We start from the raw sequence: 16,386 nt of genomic DNA on the forward strand, positions 1-16,386 counted from the left end.
CGCTGATCCTCAACACTGGGGCCCCACAAGGGTGCGTTCTGAGCCCTCTCCTGTACTCCCTGTTCACCCACGACTGCGTGGCCACGCACGCCTCCAACTCAATCATCAAGTTTGCGGACGACACAACAGTGGTAGGCTTGATTACCAACAACGACGAGACGGCCTACAGGGAGGAGGTGAGGGCCCTCGGAGTGTGGTGTCAGGAAAATAACCTCACACTCAACGTCAACAAAACTAAGGAGATGATTGTGGACTTCAGGAAACAGCAGAGGGAACACCCCCCTATCCACATCGATGGAAAAGTAGTGGAGAGGGTAGTAAGTTTTAAGTTCCTCGGCGTACACATCACAGACAAACTGAATTGGTCCACCCACACAGACAGCATCGTGAAGAAGGCGCAGCAGCGCCTCTTCAACCTCAGGAGGCTGAAGAAATTTGGCTTGTCATCAAAAGTACTCACAAACTTCTACAGATGCACAATCGAGAGCATCCTGTCGGGCTGTATCACCGCCTGGTACGGCAACTGCTCCGCCCACAACCGTAAGGCTCTCCAGAGGGTAGTGAGGTCTGCACAACGCATCACCGGGGGGGAAACTACCTGCCCTCCAGGACACCTACACCACCCGATGTCACAGGAAGGCCATAAAGATCATCAAGGACAACAACCACCCGAGCCACTGCCTGTTCACCCCGCTATCATCCAGAAGGTGAGGTCAGTACAGGTGCATCAAAGCTGGGACAGAGAGACTGAAAAACAGCTTCTATCTCAAGGCCATCAGACTGTTAAACAGCCACCACTAACATCGAGTGGCTGCTGCCAACACACTGACTAAACTCCAGCCACTTTAATAATGGGAAATGATGTAAAATATATATCACTAGCCACTTTAAACAATGCTACCTAATATAATGTTTACATACCCTACATTATTCATCTCATATGTATATGTATATACTGTACTCTATATCATCTACTGCATCTTTATGTAATACATGTATCACTAGCCACTAACTATGCCACTTTGTTTACATACTCATCTCATATGTATATACTGCACTCAATACCATCTACTGTATCTTGCCTATGCCGCTCTGTACCATCACTCATTCATATATCTTTATGTACATATTCTTTATCCCCTTACACTTGTGTCTATAAGGTAGTAGTTTTGGAATTGTTAGCTAGATTACTTGTTGGTTATTACTGCATTGTCGGAACTAGAAGCACAAGCATTTCGCTACACTCGCATTAACATCTGCTAACCATGTGTATGTGACAAATACAATTTGATTTGATTTGATTTACTGTACATCTCAGGAATAGTTTGGTGAGTTTTCAGAGCAGTGTAATATTATTTCACATTAAATAAGAGCTTGTTAATAAATATCCTCTGTTGTCGAATCAGGATGCGCTAACTACATTTTATACTTACTGCCCCCATTTACTGTGATGTCAAATGTTTCATATTTACTATCAACCGAGTCCTAACAGCCAAATACAAATAGAAAAATCTATTTATCTTTCTAAAACAAAAATCACCCTAAACACCTGTGATGCAAAAGAAAATGATCATCCTAAAGCTTTTTTTTGCCGGGTCTCAGGAGATATAGTAAACGACCTACATACTCCAACACCCAACACTAGCATACCAGCGTAGATTCCATAAGCAGCTTTATAAAGTGCCGGATACCATAAAGCTATAAACACAGGCGAGGAATCCATACAGAGATACTAAGGGTCGAATGGCACCCTATTTCCTATATAGTGCCTTGGTCGAAAGTAGTGCACTATGCAGGGAATAGAGTGCCATTTGGTATGCAGCCCCAGTCCAGTGGTCCAGTCTCCCAGAAGCATCCATTAGTTCCCGAGGGAGAAAATTCCGCCTGATAAATCGCACATGAAACGTGAGAGATATGGACGATTTGTTTGCGTCTCCCAGGAGATACTATCCTCCGGCATTATTTAAGGGCTGAAATGAGATATGGCTGGAGGAGGAAGGCCGAGCAGACAGAGGCATTAATATGGGAATTCCTGTTAGGAGATACATGGGACTGTCTGCTGACGTCGGGTAAAGAAAAAGCCTGTGATTCATCTGAGATATCCAGAAGGAGGAGAGGAAGAGAGGAGTCCAGGAATGCAAATCTGGAAGAGGATATGCAAGTGTAAGTCTGGTGGGGGAATGGGGCGTTTAACAAGCGTTTCATGAGGAGTGTGTGACAGATCGACAGATCGGGGCTGAAGATTCAGCCGCTCCTCCTCGGATGCACAGGCCTCTGGTTTAACAGGTGTCTAACTGTCCAGTCAGACAACCTGTCCAGTGGCCTCCCTCTCCTCCATCTTTCACTAATCTTTACTGGCCCCAGTAATAATGTGGAACAGGCCTGGCAGATTCCATAGAGGCTCGCTCCATGTACACTGCATTTTAGGCCTTCTTCCTTCCCTTTGGATTCTTATTTATTTATCTGCTGACAGGAGTGTTGATGAACAGACATCTCTGGATTTTCTTCCCCTGACAGCTTTATTAAGCAGAGGATGGGGCGTATGGGGACTGGTGCTCCATTGCCTGCCTTTGATCATGCAGCACCCAGGGGATTGACAGGGTGACTGATAGGCCAGAGCCCTCTGGGTTCTGTACATCTCCTTACGGGGCCAGTAGAATCTCAGCGATGGGGCAATGATAAATCCAGACCGGGGGAACGGTTTCGATTTTCACGCCTATGGGAGTCTGGATTTTAATGCCATGTATCACAGTTCCTATTTTAATGCTCCCCAGTAATTCAGAGGAAGGACGTGCTGGCCTTTTCCAAGCAACCCTCCATAATATTTAGCGGTGGCGCTCTGGGGGCAGCACATAGCTGAGCGGGGCTGCGGGGCTGCGAGGCTGTGTGTGTGTGTGTGTGTGTGTGTGTGTGTGTGTGTGTGTGTGTGTGTGTGTGTGTACCATGCCACCCTCTGCGTCTGTCAGAGGAGAAGATGAGTCAGGCGCCTCGCAGACTCACTGGCACCTGGCCACTGTTTGTCCTTTAGGTGTCCTAGTGACCATAATGTCTGCCTGCGCTCACTGAGGGCTCTCCGCAGGGGAACACTAAGGCCAGAAACACAGCACGAGCCTGAGGCGTCAATACATCCTCCAGATGTGTGTGTGCGTGTGTGTGTATGCATACTTAGTGTGATGGGAAAGGACACAGCAGGTAGTGTCGGCTAGATGCTTTTCTCATTGCAGGATTCACACTTTCCCCTGCCGTCATTTCCATCACCCACTCTTTCCACTATTCTAAGCATGAACCCTTAAAGCCCTACAGTGTGATCGTGAGTAAAGCCTTCATGGAGAACCGTTAAAAGAAACAACCTTCAAATCCTGGAATCATCGTGAATGAAATAGTGAAAGTGTGCAAGACTATGGACATCCACTACAATACATCGCTATACGCACTGAGGGAAGCAATCATAACCTAGGGGTCAAAGTACAGTATTGTACTGTAGGTAAGACGGTGTGTTGCTTCTTCGCCTTCGCAAGGCTGTGGCATTCTCTGTGTGATGAAACATGTGGCGGATGCATCATGACAGGCGGTGCACACTGAATAAGGGCTGACTTAAAGGGATACTTCGGTATTTTGGCAATGAGGCCATTTATCTACTTTCCCAAGAGTGAGATGAACTAGTGGATACCAGTTTTATGTCTCTTTGTTCAGTATGAAGGAATTTAGAGGTAGTTTCGCGAGCCAATGCTAACTAGCGCAATGATTGGAAGTCTGTATCTGCTAGCATCCCTCATCACCCACTTTCTGAGTGCTACGCTCCTTCAGTCTCTGACAGCTGTTCTCCACACCTGAGTGCATAGTCTCATTGCATATTCATTCACTGGCTAAGACACTAAGACCAGTGGAGGCTGCTGAGGGGAGGACGGAGGAATGGAGTAGTATCAACCACGTCTTTGATGAGTTTGATTCCATTCCTTTGACTGTATTCCAGTCATTATTATGATCCGTCTTCCCCTCAGCAGCCTCCAATGACTAAGACACACCAGGAGACAGCCAAAAAAATTAAAACATTTTTTTTTCAACAGATACCTCATAAAATCAATGATCATGCAAATAAGTAAGTTTAACTCTCATTTAGGGCTGACCCCATTTAGTCCACTGGTCGGTTTGGTGGATAGGATTTTGGTCGACAAAGATTTATTTTGTCCAGCAGTGTCAAATAGAGAACATCATTTCATGGCACACAAGACACCGTTTTGATTTTCTGCCTGTCTCAGTGGACTCATCCATTAAGGAGGCCACGGAGATGCCACGGTCCAATTGAAATGGCTTGGCTAAGATGCACAAGGCATGTAAAAATGGTGTGGCTAAGATGCACAAGGCATGTAAAAATGGTGTGGCAAAGACGCACAAGGCATGTAAAAATGGTGTGGCTAAGACGCACAAGGCATGTAAAAAAGTGTGGCTAAGACGCACAAGGCATGTCTCTCTCCAGAATTCCGATCATTTCAAATCTACAATGTGTGTTTGGTTACGGTAATTTCTGTTAATGTGTTAAATATATTATTATTACAGTCATTTACCATTCTAATTGTTGGGGTGGACATGTTGTTTGCAGAGCTCACAAACTCAACATTGACAGAAGTACTCCAAACAAAAGAGAATGAATAAATTGACAAAACTCGTAAATTGATTGAAATAAACCAACTTGTTTCTCATTTACGAGTTTTGTCAATTTATTCATTGTCTTTTGTTTGGAGTGCTTCTGTCATTGTTGAGTAAAGAAGCGCACCTGATTACACATATAGAACTAGGCTTAGGCTACCTGGCCTGCAAGCAAATGTAAGCCTATAAATGTGCCCATTTGGGGATGTCTGATAGTATTTCTGATTGTCTTAACTCACCACCAGTAATGAGCTGTGGAGCTTCCTAAAGTATTTTTTCTTCTTCACCTCAAACTGCTAGTAAACAAAGTATGTTTTTAGAATCCATTGAGAATGACAATAGTTCCTTTGAAAAATATTTCTTTACATAATCACTTGGTATGAAATCGAAAAATGTAATGCTCTGAACCAGTGAAAGCATCATAAAATACCTGACTACTTATTATCTCTTGCACAAATAGCCTAAAGCTGGGTCTGTCCCGAGCTCACTGCCGCAGGAAACTCTGAGGGCCCAGAATATGCTAGAAAATGTTGCAAGTTTGCTAGCGCAAGCTTCGAGCCGGACACAGTTGATAGTTGATACAATGTTTCAAGCTTGATGCGTAGCCAATGTGGCTTAGTTGGTAGAGCATTGGCACTTGCAACATCAGGGTGGTGAGTTCAATTCCCACTGGGGACCTGTGTGGAGAGAAAAAGTTATGTAATGTATGCTCTCACTACTGTAAGTTGCTCTGGATAAAGGTCTCTGTTAAAATGTACATTTATAGGATATTATTTTAAAATCAGGATATTTTCTACCTGCAGGCAGCATTATTTATATTTGTTGGCTTTATATAGGCTATTAGCCTACTTTTAGACAATCATTTTGAGATACAAAGTCTATTATAAATGACATGTGCACATGAAAATCAGAACTGGCACGCAGATCGGTAGAAATGGTAAGATAAATTGACACTCCAAATGGAAAAGGTTGCCGACCCCTGGTGCAGCCTATTAACGGCAACTTCAGGAGCATAACGGCGCAAGGCCAGCAGCAGCGGGAGGAGGAGGGTCGGGAACAGTAGTGGTGCGTGGGTAAAAACACTGGGGAAGCCAAGCCAATAATAAAGCCAAATTACAACCTATGCTTTGACATTTGCTTTGTTCGCAGCATACCACCCTGCATACCACTGCTGGCTTGCTTCTGAAGCTAAGCAGGGTTGATCCTGGTCAGTCCCTGGATGGGAGACCAGATGCTGTTGGAGGGCTGTCTTTCCTCTGGTCTAAAAAATATCCCAATGCCCCACAGACACTGCCCTGTGTAGGGTGCCGTCTTTCAGATGGGATGTTTGACGGGTGTCCTGACTCACTGCGGTCATTAAAGATCCTGTGGCACTTATCATAAGAGTAGGGGTGTTAACCCCGGTCTCCTGGCTAAATTCCCAATCTGGCCATCAAACCATCACGGTCACCTAATAATTCCCAGTGTACAACTGGCTCATTCATCCCCTGTAACTATTCCCCAGGTCGTTGCTGCAAATGAGAATGTGTTCTCAGTCAACTTACCTGGTAAAATAACAAGTAAATAAAATAACCCATTCATTCATACAGTACACCACTGTGATATACAATAAGGCCGTGACAACAAGAAGACAACAGTCACACAGTGGGGGAATAAATTCAACTACACATAGTTTTGTTTCATCACGAAACAAAATCTGTCCAGTGAAGTCCACAAAGCAAATATTGCATGTAACAAACAGTTATATGACCTGCAGCATGGTCAAGCAAGTTAATGTTTTCCACGGTTTGCTAAACAACTAGTGATTTAGAACCACAGAGTTACCGCAAGTCAGCAGCACCACTGCCTCCGCCATTCCAGCACCATTTCAACTTAAACATCAAATACACTGAAAACAAACTTAAAGATACCAAAAACAATTTAGTCCAATCAATGTTGCTAAATATCATGTGGCTGTCCATGGTACTGATTTCTGTCTGTCCATCTGTGTCCCTGTGTGTGTGTGTGTGTGTGCGTGTGCGTGTGCGTGTGTGTGCGCGCAGCTAGCTATCTTAGCTGGTTCATTAAAGCGTACTGCATGGCAGAGCTGACAACACTAGGCCAATTGTGCGTCACCCCAAGGACCTCCCGGTCGGCTGCGGTAGGGCCTGGGTGTGTGCAGTACGCTTTTAGTTTTAGTTTTAATAGCCTACCGAGCTAAAAATGTTTGCTAAGTTAGCTAGCTAGTTAATGTGAGACCACATCTAGGCTACATATTGAACTTCAATCGTCTCAGGCCAGTGTCACAATATATGAATTTATGGTAATTCAGAATTGCCTTTTTAATAATTGGCCTTTACAGAGAATTAAGTCAAAACCACAAGTCCAAATCCACATCTCGATCCATGGCTTAGGAAAGGGATGATTTAGCAAGCTAGCTCCTGCAGGACATCAACACAAGCAGACCAGAAACACATGTCTGACAATGATGACATTTTGCTTAGGATGGAATTTTATTAGTGTGAAGCCAAATCCAAACTGGCCTCCGTTGAGGGGCATTTTGCTACGCTAGGACAACCCACAGTTGAGCTTAGCTTAACTGTGATTGGCAAATTATTTTTATATTTGTTTTTATCAAGGCAGGCCAAATGCTTGCTGGCATCAATCAATCAAATGCTACAGTGGCCACATGTTTTGGTCCAGACAGCATCAGATACATGGGCTACACATACTGAGACAGAGGGGCGCTGATTGATATTGGAAAGAGGTGAGGGACTGAAAGACTGGACTTATATAGTATAGATTAGTTGGGAAATGTACATATTGAGTACGGAGTTGATTGACAGTGTATAGCAAGGCAAAACTAAATAGATTCCTATTCAACTGTTAATATTAAAGAACATTGAGGGTTTTCTTTTGTATATTTTCTACCTTCAACAGCTAGAAAAATCATTTGTAGTGGTTTTTAGCACGTTCAACATACTCATTCGTATTGATATTCGTACATATTGTCGGTGTTTCTTATCACAGCCACCAAAGACTGTGCATTATTTGCTAAATACACTGTGCTCGTGTGTATTGGTTATATTTCAATGTAATTATGCTTTGGATTCCTATTGTCAATGTTGACCTTGTGTTGAATATAGTCATGTTCAATTCTATGGTAAGATTCTGAAGGCTTTTCTTATGTAAAAACACTACACAATTTATTTGGATGAACATTTGCCAATAACAATCGCAATGAAATTCAGTGCCTGGCTTAGCATGGTGGGTCGTTCCACGAAAAGAGTGTATTTTGCGTCCCTTTTGATATTTTAAGTAGAAATTGTGTACCAATATTCAATTTTAAAAGCTTGTTATATTGAATGAAGTTCCATGGAGAATTCAGTAAATCCTATTTTTTATTAAATGAATAAAGGCTCGCTAAAGTGCAACGTTTTTACATTTCGACTTCCCTCCATCAACCCTGTGTCACTTCTAGGAAAATTAACCAACTTAATCTCAACCTTTCTCCAAGTTTCACTATCATTGTAAAGCCTTAGTTATTTTGTTGCTTTTTTTTCCAATTCTGAAGATTATTATTTACTTCATGCGATTAGGTGTTTCATTCACGTCTGTCCCTCATTTTAAGGTCAACCCAGTTATGGGAACTGAACTCTCATTTTAATATGGTGAAACTATTCCTTAAAAATAAACATCGAAAGAAACATTGAAAGTCTAATCGTCAAATAATAGAGTAAAAGCAGGTGAGCTGGATCTACTCTTTTTGGTGTTTTGTGGTGGAAAACTGAGCAGATCTGAAGCTTGCATTCAATTCCCACTCCATTCCCCTTGTCACAAGGGATTTTATAGCTGATTTAAGAAGAAATCGTCAACCCTGTTACGGTCAACCCTGTTACGGTCAACCCTGTTACTTTATTTGGCACTTACTGTAGTATTTTTTTCATTTAACCTCTTGGGATGGGAAAATACTTTTTTTTATGAAGTTGAACATGTGCTCTTTATGACAGAATGTTAAAATGAGGTTAAATCAAAAGTTTTTTTTTGACCAAGTTCCACTTCTCAAAAGGCACTGAATTGGTGGTCCTGGTGGAATTGAATGACCACTGTGAAGCTGGTATAGTATTCCAGCCCATATCTACAAAAGGAATGCTCTCTGGAAACAACAAGGTATTCCTGAGTTTGATTGGAATGACACTGTCACTCTGTAGAACTTAACACCAGCGCGGTGTCCACTGAATTTTTACAAGGAGATTAGAAAGGTATTATCCAACATCTGCACTGGATTTTGGTGAAAAGATCTCAAGTTAAAAGGTTCCTTGAAACTTCCAAAAAACTTCAAAAAAATGACATAAAATGCAACTCGAGCTTCATAGTGCAGATAACCCTGAGCCTATAGAAAGGCAGATTTGCATTTTCCAGGGAGCACATAACACAGTTTTCTTAGTGGGATGATTATCACCAAGACTTACGATGGAATGGATGTGATTTGTGTTTCATGACAGCCTAAACAGATTGGGAGACATTGGTATTCAACACCACTGCACCCAGCTGTAATGATACACGTTTAGCATATTGGCAAATACACATTTAGCTAAATGTCTCCCATTAGGAGATTTAATACACTTAGCTACTGTAATTCTAATCAAAACACAACAATTATGTAATAGTTAGGCTAATATACAAAATGTCAGCAACTATCTCTGAGGTTTAATGCAAAGGTAATAATCTCATATTTCCAATTAATAATGATAAAAGATTCATAAATGTTTAGATATTTTTTACAACTTGATTTCACAGATGATTTATACTCAAGCTGTGCTATAATAGGCCTATTATATAAAAATATCTGAACTTAAATTTTTTTTTTTAAACTTGGGACTACAAAGCCCTCACATTGATCTACAAAGCAAACAGCTATCATTTTCAGTTTACTTGATCGGTGAAAAGCTCGGTAAGATCGGTAAAATATGCAGGCTTTGAATGTAAAATGTTTTGGAAGCGTACACTAGCAGTTCCGTTGATATTTCGCAGAACTACGCTTACTTTTGTAGGAAATCATTGAAAAATATTTTTTCATTGAATAGGAAAGCGAACACCACTTTTTACCTCACGCATCTGTTGATTTTGTTCCCATAACGGGAATAAAAAACAATTTTTGCTTGATCTGAAAATGCGTCGGAAGCTTGGTATGGACAGTGTGACACAATTGCAAAGCTTTCAGAGGTATGCAAAGGCCAAAACCGAACTGTGTATCAATGCGATTTTGTAACAATTCTGAGGGCTCCATATAGCTCCGCATTGACATGATTGGTTGACGGTATGTGGGGGCGGTACATCCTGTATAAACACAAACTCACTTCCTTCACAACAGCTCTGCGAAGCGCAAGAAGTATGAATGTCCTGACTTCTGCAGTGGTCGTATCACTGTAAATGCAGCACGGCAAATGTGGACGCAGACTAACCATGCAGCACCTTTTTAACAGTAGTGTGTTTCTTTGCAATCACACTAAATATGGAAAATCCATTCTACCACAGCACTTCTACTCATGATAGCAAATCTAATAAATGCATTATATGCAGAGTAAAGTCAGCCAACAGAAGCTCCATGCCTCATGTTGCCTGGGAAATAAAGAGAGGTCTTATCTCCCATGCCCAGTGCAACATGAGCATATAGCCTGCCATTTGCCCTACCTCTATTTATTCTATGTATAGGGGGCCGAGCTGGGTGATTCATATTGTGATTCAGCAGTGCCCTCTCTATCCTTCCGAGCTCTTCCAGAAGAGTGAGGGGCAGTGAGAGAGGGCTAGGCAGAGAGAGAGGGGGGCAGTGTGGACCTCAGTTTCAGCCCACAGCACTGAAGTAACGTTGCTGCTCTCTGTACTGCTATATTTACTCCCTAAACGGGCCAGGACATCAGGCTGGGATTCTGTTACCCCCCTCGCGTCCCGGCATATACACGGTTAGTTATGTGAAAGCCTGTCGGGTCAGTCACAAACCTTGCCGGCAGCCTGCGCCTGCCTGCATTCACTCCAGCTAACACCATCCTACCCAGCTGGCCCCTCCGGACTGAGACAGGGGGTCAGCAGGGGGCAAACCAGGGAGGGGACAGAGATTAATGACAGGACAGGGAAGACAGAATGAACTCAGACCAAACTGGGATCGATACAGAGCAGAGAGCTAAGGGATTTTGAATGGCTCAGTGCTCCTGATTTGGGCAAGGCAGGGGTTCAAGGAATGCCACTGGCAGATCGGATCTCATCATGGTTTGATTGCACCTGGCCCTGACTGACTGACTGACGCAAGTAATGCTGATCTACGATGGAAATCACAAGTAGATCTTTTAGACTCACATCACATGAGATGGATGATTGGGAACCCTGAAATAGAGTGGCTGAGTCACTCTTAGTTAGCACAGTGCAGTCAGTCAGTGCTGTGGAGTCATAAGCTATTCCATTTGAACAGTGAGCTTCTTCTGACTGTAAATACACAGGGTTGAAGCATGTTCTGAAGTTTCCTTATGCAAATTGCATATTTAACTTTAATAGGGTTCTTGTTAAAATGTGATCACAGAAGTGATATAGTAAAATTTTAACTACATCCAAAGCTATGCGTTTTTAATATGGACATATGGCAAGCGCTGCCAACTGCCCAATCCCAAACATGACATCTTTACTGAATCTGGATTGTCACTAGTTACCACAGCTACAAGGTCAAAATTGGCTATATCTTAAATTCATTCATTTGTTTTCTTGCTTGGTCTTAAGGGTTAGGCATAAGGTTAGGAGTGTGGTTAAGGTGGTTATCATGAGCTGTATTAATATAAATTGTAGAAATAGGTGGGATTTAGCCATAATTATTACTTTGTGGTTGTGGTACCAGTGACTACCCTGACTCTGCCACATCAAGACTACACTACTTCCATCTAGTGGCATAGTCGGGAATAATCACCCATACCACATGTACAGTACGACCGATTGAGTGATCACTTGTACCCAATGTAATTTTGTCAGAACATTGATTTTGAGTCAGGGAGGTAGGTTCAGTGGCTCTCAGTATAATATGAATGAATAGCCCAGGGGAGCACTTTCCTTCAGCACACAGTATCTCTGATGTTCCGTCTTCGTCTCCCTGGTTTCCAATTATGCAATGTACCTCGATAACACCACTACCGGTTAACATCAATTTAAAGGCCCAGTGCAGCTAAAAATTGGATTTGTGTTTTATGTACATATTTACACACTATGAGGTTTAAAAGATACTGTGAAATTTTGAAAATTATGATAACCTTTTAGTGTAAGAGCTGTTTGAAAAAAACACCTAAAATGTCAGTCTGTTTTTGTGGGTTGGAACTTTGGCATGTAAATGAATTAATACACCCATAAGAAAAATAGTTCTAAAACTCTCTGCCAATAACAGCTACTTTTCCATGTTCCCCTCCACACTCAGACCACTCCTAGGCAGTCCTAGCAAAATTCTTGCCTGAGAAATTGCTCTTTGGTAAGAAGGCCATTTTGACTATTTGATTTGAAAGCAATCACAGTAAGGTACTGCTACCCAGAAATAATTGTATAGTTAGATAAAAGGCTGCATTGCACCTCTAAAGCAGTTTCTTCTTCCAAACAAACACTGTAGTATTGTTGACATTGTAATAAAAACATTTCAATGGAATTGACTTCACTCAGTTGGTCTACAATTAGGAGTTGTAGAAGTAACAGATGAAACAATGGGAACCAGTTTAGGCTGGAGCTACCACGCCATTCCAGCCATTACAATGAGCCTGTCCTCCTTTAGCTCCAGCCACCACTGATGGGAACACAAAAAGCCATGCATGAGTTTCTCTAAAGTAGACAACATAGAACACTATGTAGTTCCATGCCACTTTCACCAGATGGCGCTCATTGCAAGAAAATACAATCAGAGATTGAGCTTCCTTTGATTTTCCTCCAATCTTATCTAAAATGTTCACTAACACAAGAGTTATATTGTATGAATATGTTTGATAATAGAATAAAATATACTCAATGGTACAAACATGACTACTATCATACAACTATCAGCTTGAAAAAGGGGGGTTGGTTACCTTGTTAGAAGAGTGATTGCGTCAGAAGAGTGATTCATAAACAACTCCAGTAATGTTCCAGCAACCTAAACCTTGTTTCAGTCCATCAAACCAAATAGCTCCTTGTTAAATAATGTTCTTAAGACCACACCACATGCCCTGATGCCCCTGGTGAAACACACATTCTCCATTCATTCATCTACAATAAAAACAAGCCTAGGTGTCATCCAACCTATAGGGTCCTGTTACCTACCAGCCATGTTTCCTGGGTAACAGGTTGGAGTGTTGGGCATGGAATCGAAAGGTTGCTGGATCGAATCTCCGAGCTGACGAGGTAAAAATCTGTCGTTCTGCCCGAGCGAGGCAGTTAACCCACTGTACCCTGGGTGCCGTGGATGTTGATTTATGGCAGCCCCCTGCACCTCACCGAGGGGTTAGGTTAAATACAGAAGACACATTTCAGTTGAATGCATTCAGTTGTACAATTGATTAGGTATCCACACATTCCCATATATAATAATAATAATATGCCATTTAGCAGACGCTTTCGTCATCATCATGGCCTTTGATCCAGATTTCCTGAGCTGGAGAGCACTTTATTTGAAGTGTGATGTATGGGATCGGGGTTACGCCCACTGCTCTTTGGACATACATTGATCTTCCAGTGACAGTTCAGTTAGTCTAACATGTTGAGACAGTAGGCTTTCTTTACAAAGCTTCTCAGAGTAGAAGTGCTTATCTAGGATCAGGTGGCCTCCGTTGATATAATTAAGATCTAAAAGGCTAAACTGATCCTAGATCAGCACTCCTCTACGATTTGTGTGGTTACTAGTGTAGACTGTGGTCCCTTGGCTCAGCAGGCCTGATGTGAGACAGAACTCTAAGTGAACTGTGAGTAAGTAGTAGCCCACATCAGCCCCACTACCAGCAGCAGCAGGCCTGGCACAATCAAACTGTGTGAATATTCCCTCTGCCGTGCTGGCAGCACACAAGAAAATTCCCCCATATTTACAGAGCTAATGAGAGAATGTACACAGACAAGGTGATAATGAGAGATAGATTGGGTGGAGAAACAGGAGCTAGGGGATACAGAGGGTAGTAGAAGTTAGGGCAGAGGCATTGTTATGAGATTCTATGGCTACTGTAACTCACCCACTGCCCGCTAACCCCATTCACTCACTCATCCCTGACTGACTCCTGTGCCTCTATTGCTATTCTACTGCTCACACCAAACACAATCGAAATGGTAAACAAACACAACCATTGCAGTGAGAATAAGGGCCAGGGACTGGCGATATATTCACATGGAGAACGGGAGAGTGGAGTTTTAATTATTGAAATAGTATGTTGGTGTGTGGTTCACACAGGCCCCAGTGAGGCAAGAGTGAGAAAATAACAAATTTCAAATGAGATATAGCATGTGTGATTAAAAACTGTTTAACTAAACATAACAGAGCATGTTATTAGGGCTCTGTACATGGAATAAAGGAGCGAGAAAGTCCCACTAATCTTCACTCACTCAAAAAACTGTAAGGTCACTATTGTCCACTGTTTTCTGTGCTTCTAACTTAAGCAGAATTATACAAGGCCAATCTTACATTCGTATTTCTCTCTCCTCCCTATTTTCCTGAAACCCCCTAATAGGCAAATAACCGTCATTCCCCTCTCTCTCAGCAGGAGCAGAAACTCTATAGCAACACATTCAGGTACAGAGGGCACTCCAAGGGAAAACAGCCCTCACTGCAGAAGAGAGGCAAGATAATCATACATCTTGATAAAACCAAAATTTGCGAGCAAAGTAGCACAAATTAATACCTGGTTGACTGTGTCTGTTCTCTTTTCCCATTGGACCTGTGGTGTATGCAGATATGGTCCTGTATGGCTCAGTCGGGAAAGCAAGGTGCTTGCACTGCCAGAGTTGTGGGTTCGATTCATAGGGCCACCCACGCGTAAAATGTATGCATACATGACTAAGTCGCTAAATTGCATATATAAATATGTAATTAAACCTCATATTACATTTTCCTTGTCAGGAGCTTTTGGCTGTATGCCAGTGAAACAGCTTCAAACTGATTATATGGGGCATTTAAAAATGGGATAGAATAGAAAATGTTAGTGATTGCCCTAGTTTGAAGTTGCAGTGTTCTCAAACTAGAGGCAGGATGGCATTTATTGTCATGAATCTTTCCCTGGAGGCAGCAATGCGGAGTGGTCACTAGCTGGCACAGCCAAAAAGTAATAACATCCGAGTTTAAACATAACCTTAACTACACTGCTAACCCTAATGCTTAACCCTAACCTTCAATTAAGACCAAAAAGCATATTTTTGTTTTCATGAATTTTAACGATTACAGACAACTTTGACGAAGTTCTGCCTCCAGGGCAAGATTCATGACAATAAATGTCAACCTGAAAACTAGGGATGCACAGGTCTAATAAAGGAACGCCAAAAGCTGGTGTATTCATCTTCATAATATTCCCTGCTAACAATAATGAGTCATTAGGACATCACAAAATGGTCGCCTAAAGTCGGCAGGATGTTGTGTCATGGTTGGTTTTAGGAAATTCTTGGAGCATTGTGTCAAACTGTCCCCTGGAGATTTTATCTAGTTCCAAGTTTGTCTCTGGGACGTCCCCGAGGACTTTTGTAGGACATTCTTGGGATGTTGTGTCATGGTCCCCTGGGAGGTTTTGTCAAGTCCCCGGTTTGTCCCGAGGACATAGCCTGATGGTCTCAAATAAACGTTCCCCTTCCACCCAAAATAAAAGATAAAAAACATTCTATCTTGGGCACGTGGTCCATCAAGACCCTGATTGGTAAACCAATTCACAGCTGTCTTTTGGCAATGCTAAGGACACCGAAACACACACAGAGCTTTTATCATAGCGTTTTCAATCTACATATTTAACACAATTTGACATACTACATGAATAAACACACAATGTATTGTAATTATTATATAACATGTCCTCATCTGGGATTTCAGCTCACAACCTCTTGGTTCACAGCATTGAGATTTCCCTGCCATTCCACCATGTCTGATTTCACCTATAGGCATATTCCTACACTTTGCACTTCAAATCAAATAACATTTTATTTGTCACATGTGCCAAATACAACAGGTGTTGTAAGTGAAATGCTTACTTACAGTTGAAGTCAGAAGCTTACATACACCTAGGTTGGAGTAATTAATTTCTTGTTAACAAACTATAGTTTTGGCAAGTCGGTTAGGACATCTACTTTGTGCATGACAAGTATTTTTTCCAATTGTTTACAGACAGATTAATTCACTGTATCACAATTCCAGTGGGTCAGAGGTTTACATACACTAAGTTGACTGTGCCTTTAAACTGCTTGGAGAATTCCAGAAAACAATGTCATGGCATTAGAAGCTTCTGATAGGCTAATTGACATCATTTGAGTCAATTGGAGGTGTACCTGGTGTACCTGCAGATGTATTTCAAGGCCTACCTTCAAACTCAGTCCCTCTTTGCTTGACATCATGGGAAAATCAAAAGAATTCAGCCAAGACCTTAGAAAAAAAGTTGTAGACCTCCACAAGTCTGGTTCATCCTTGGGAGAAATTTCCAAATGCCTGAAAGTACCACGTTCATCTGTATAAACAGTAGTTCCTTGGTATCCACAACAACAAACTAGAATGGTCCAAACACACCAAGACAGTCGTGAAGAGGGCAC

The 16,386-nt window shown here is 42.0% G+C and overlaps 1 protein-coding gene across 3 annotated transcripts in view; it reads right to left on the reverse strand.

Annotated features, from left to right (window-relative positions):
- The window catches only part of LOC118395826 (tetraspanin-9), a 318,797-nt gene that overhangs the window by 261,876 nt on the left and 40,535 nt on the right, over positions 1–16,386 (reverse strand). Inside the window, exon 1 of one of the 3 annotated variants that reach the window (XM_052466040.1) lies at positions 12,943–12,977. The exons of the other annotated variants lie outside the window; for them this stretch is intronic. The gene's annotated coding sequence lies outside the window, so the exon portion shown is untranslated. Of the gene's footprint in view, positions 1–12,942; positions 12,978–16,386 lie in introns of those variants that run through there. 3 annotated transcript variants of the gene reach the window in all.

Source organism: Oncorhynchus keta, chromosome 17, assembly GCF_023373465.1.
Source record: "Oncorhynchus keta strain PuntledgeMale-10-30-2019 chromosome 17, Oket_V2, whole genome shotgun sequence".
In the NCBI taxonomy this organism is placed as follows: Eukaryota; Metazoa; Chordata; class Actinopteri; order Salmoniformes; family Salmonidae; genus Oncorhynchus; species Oncorhynchus keta.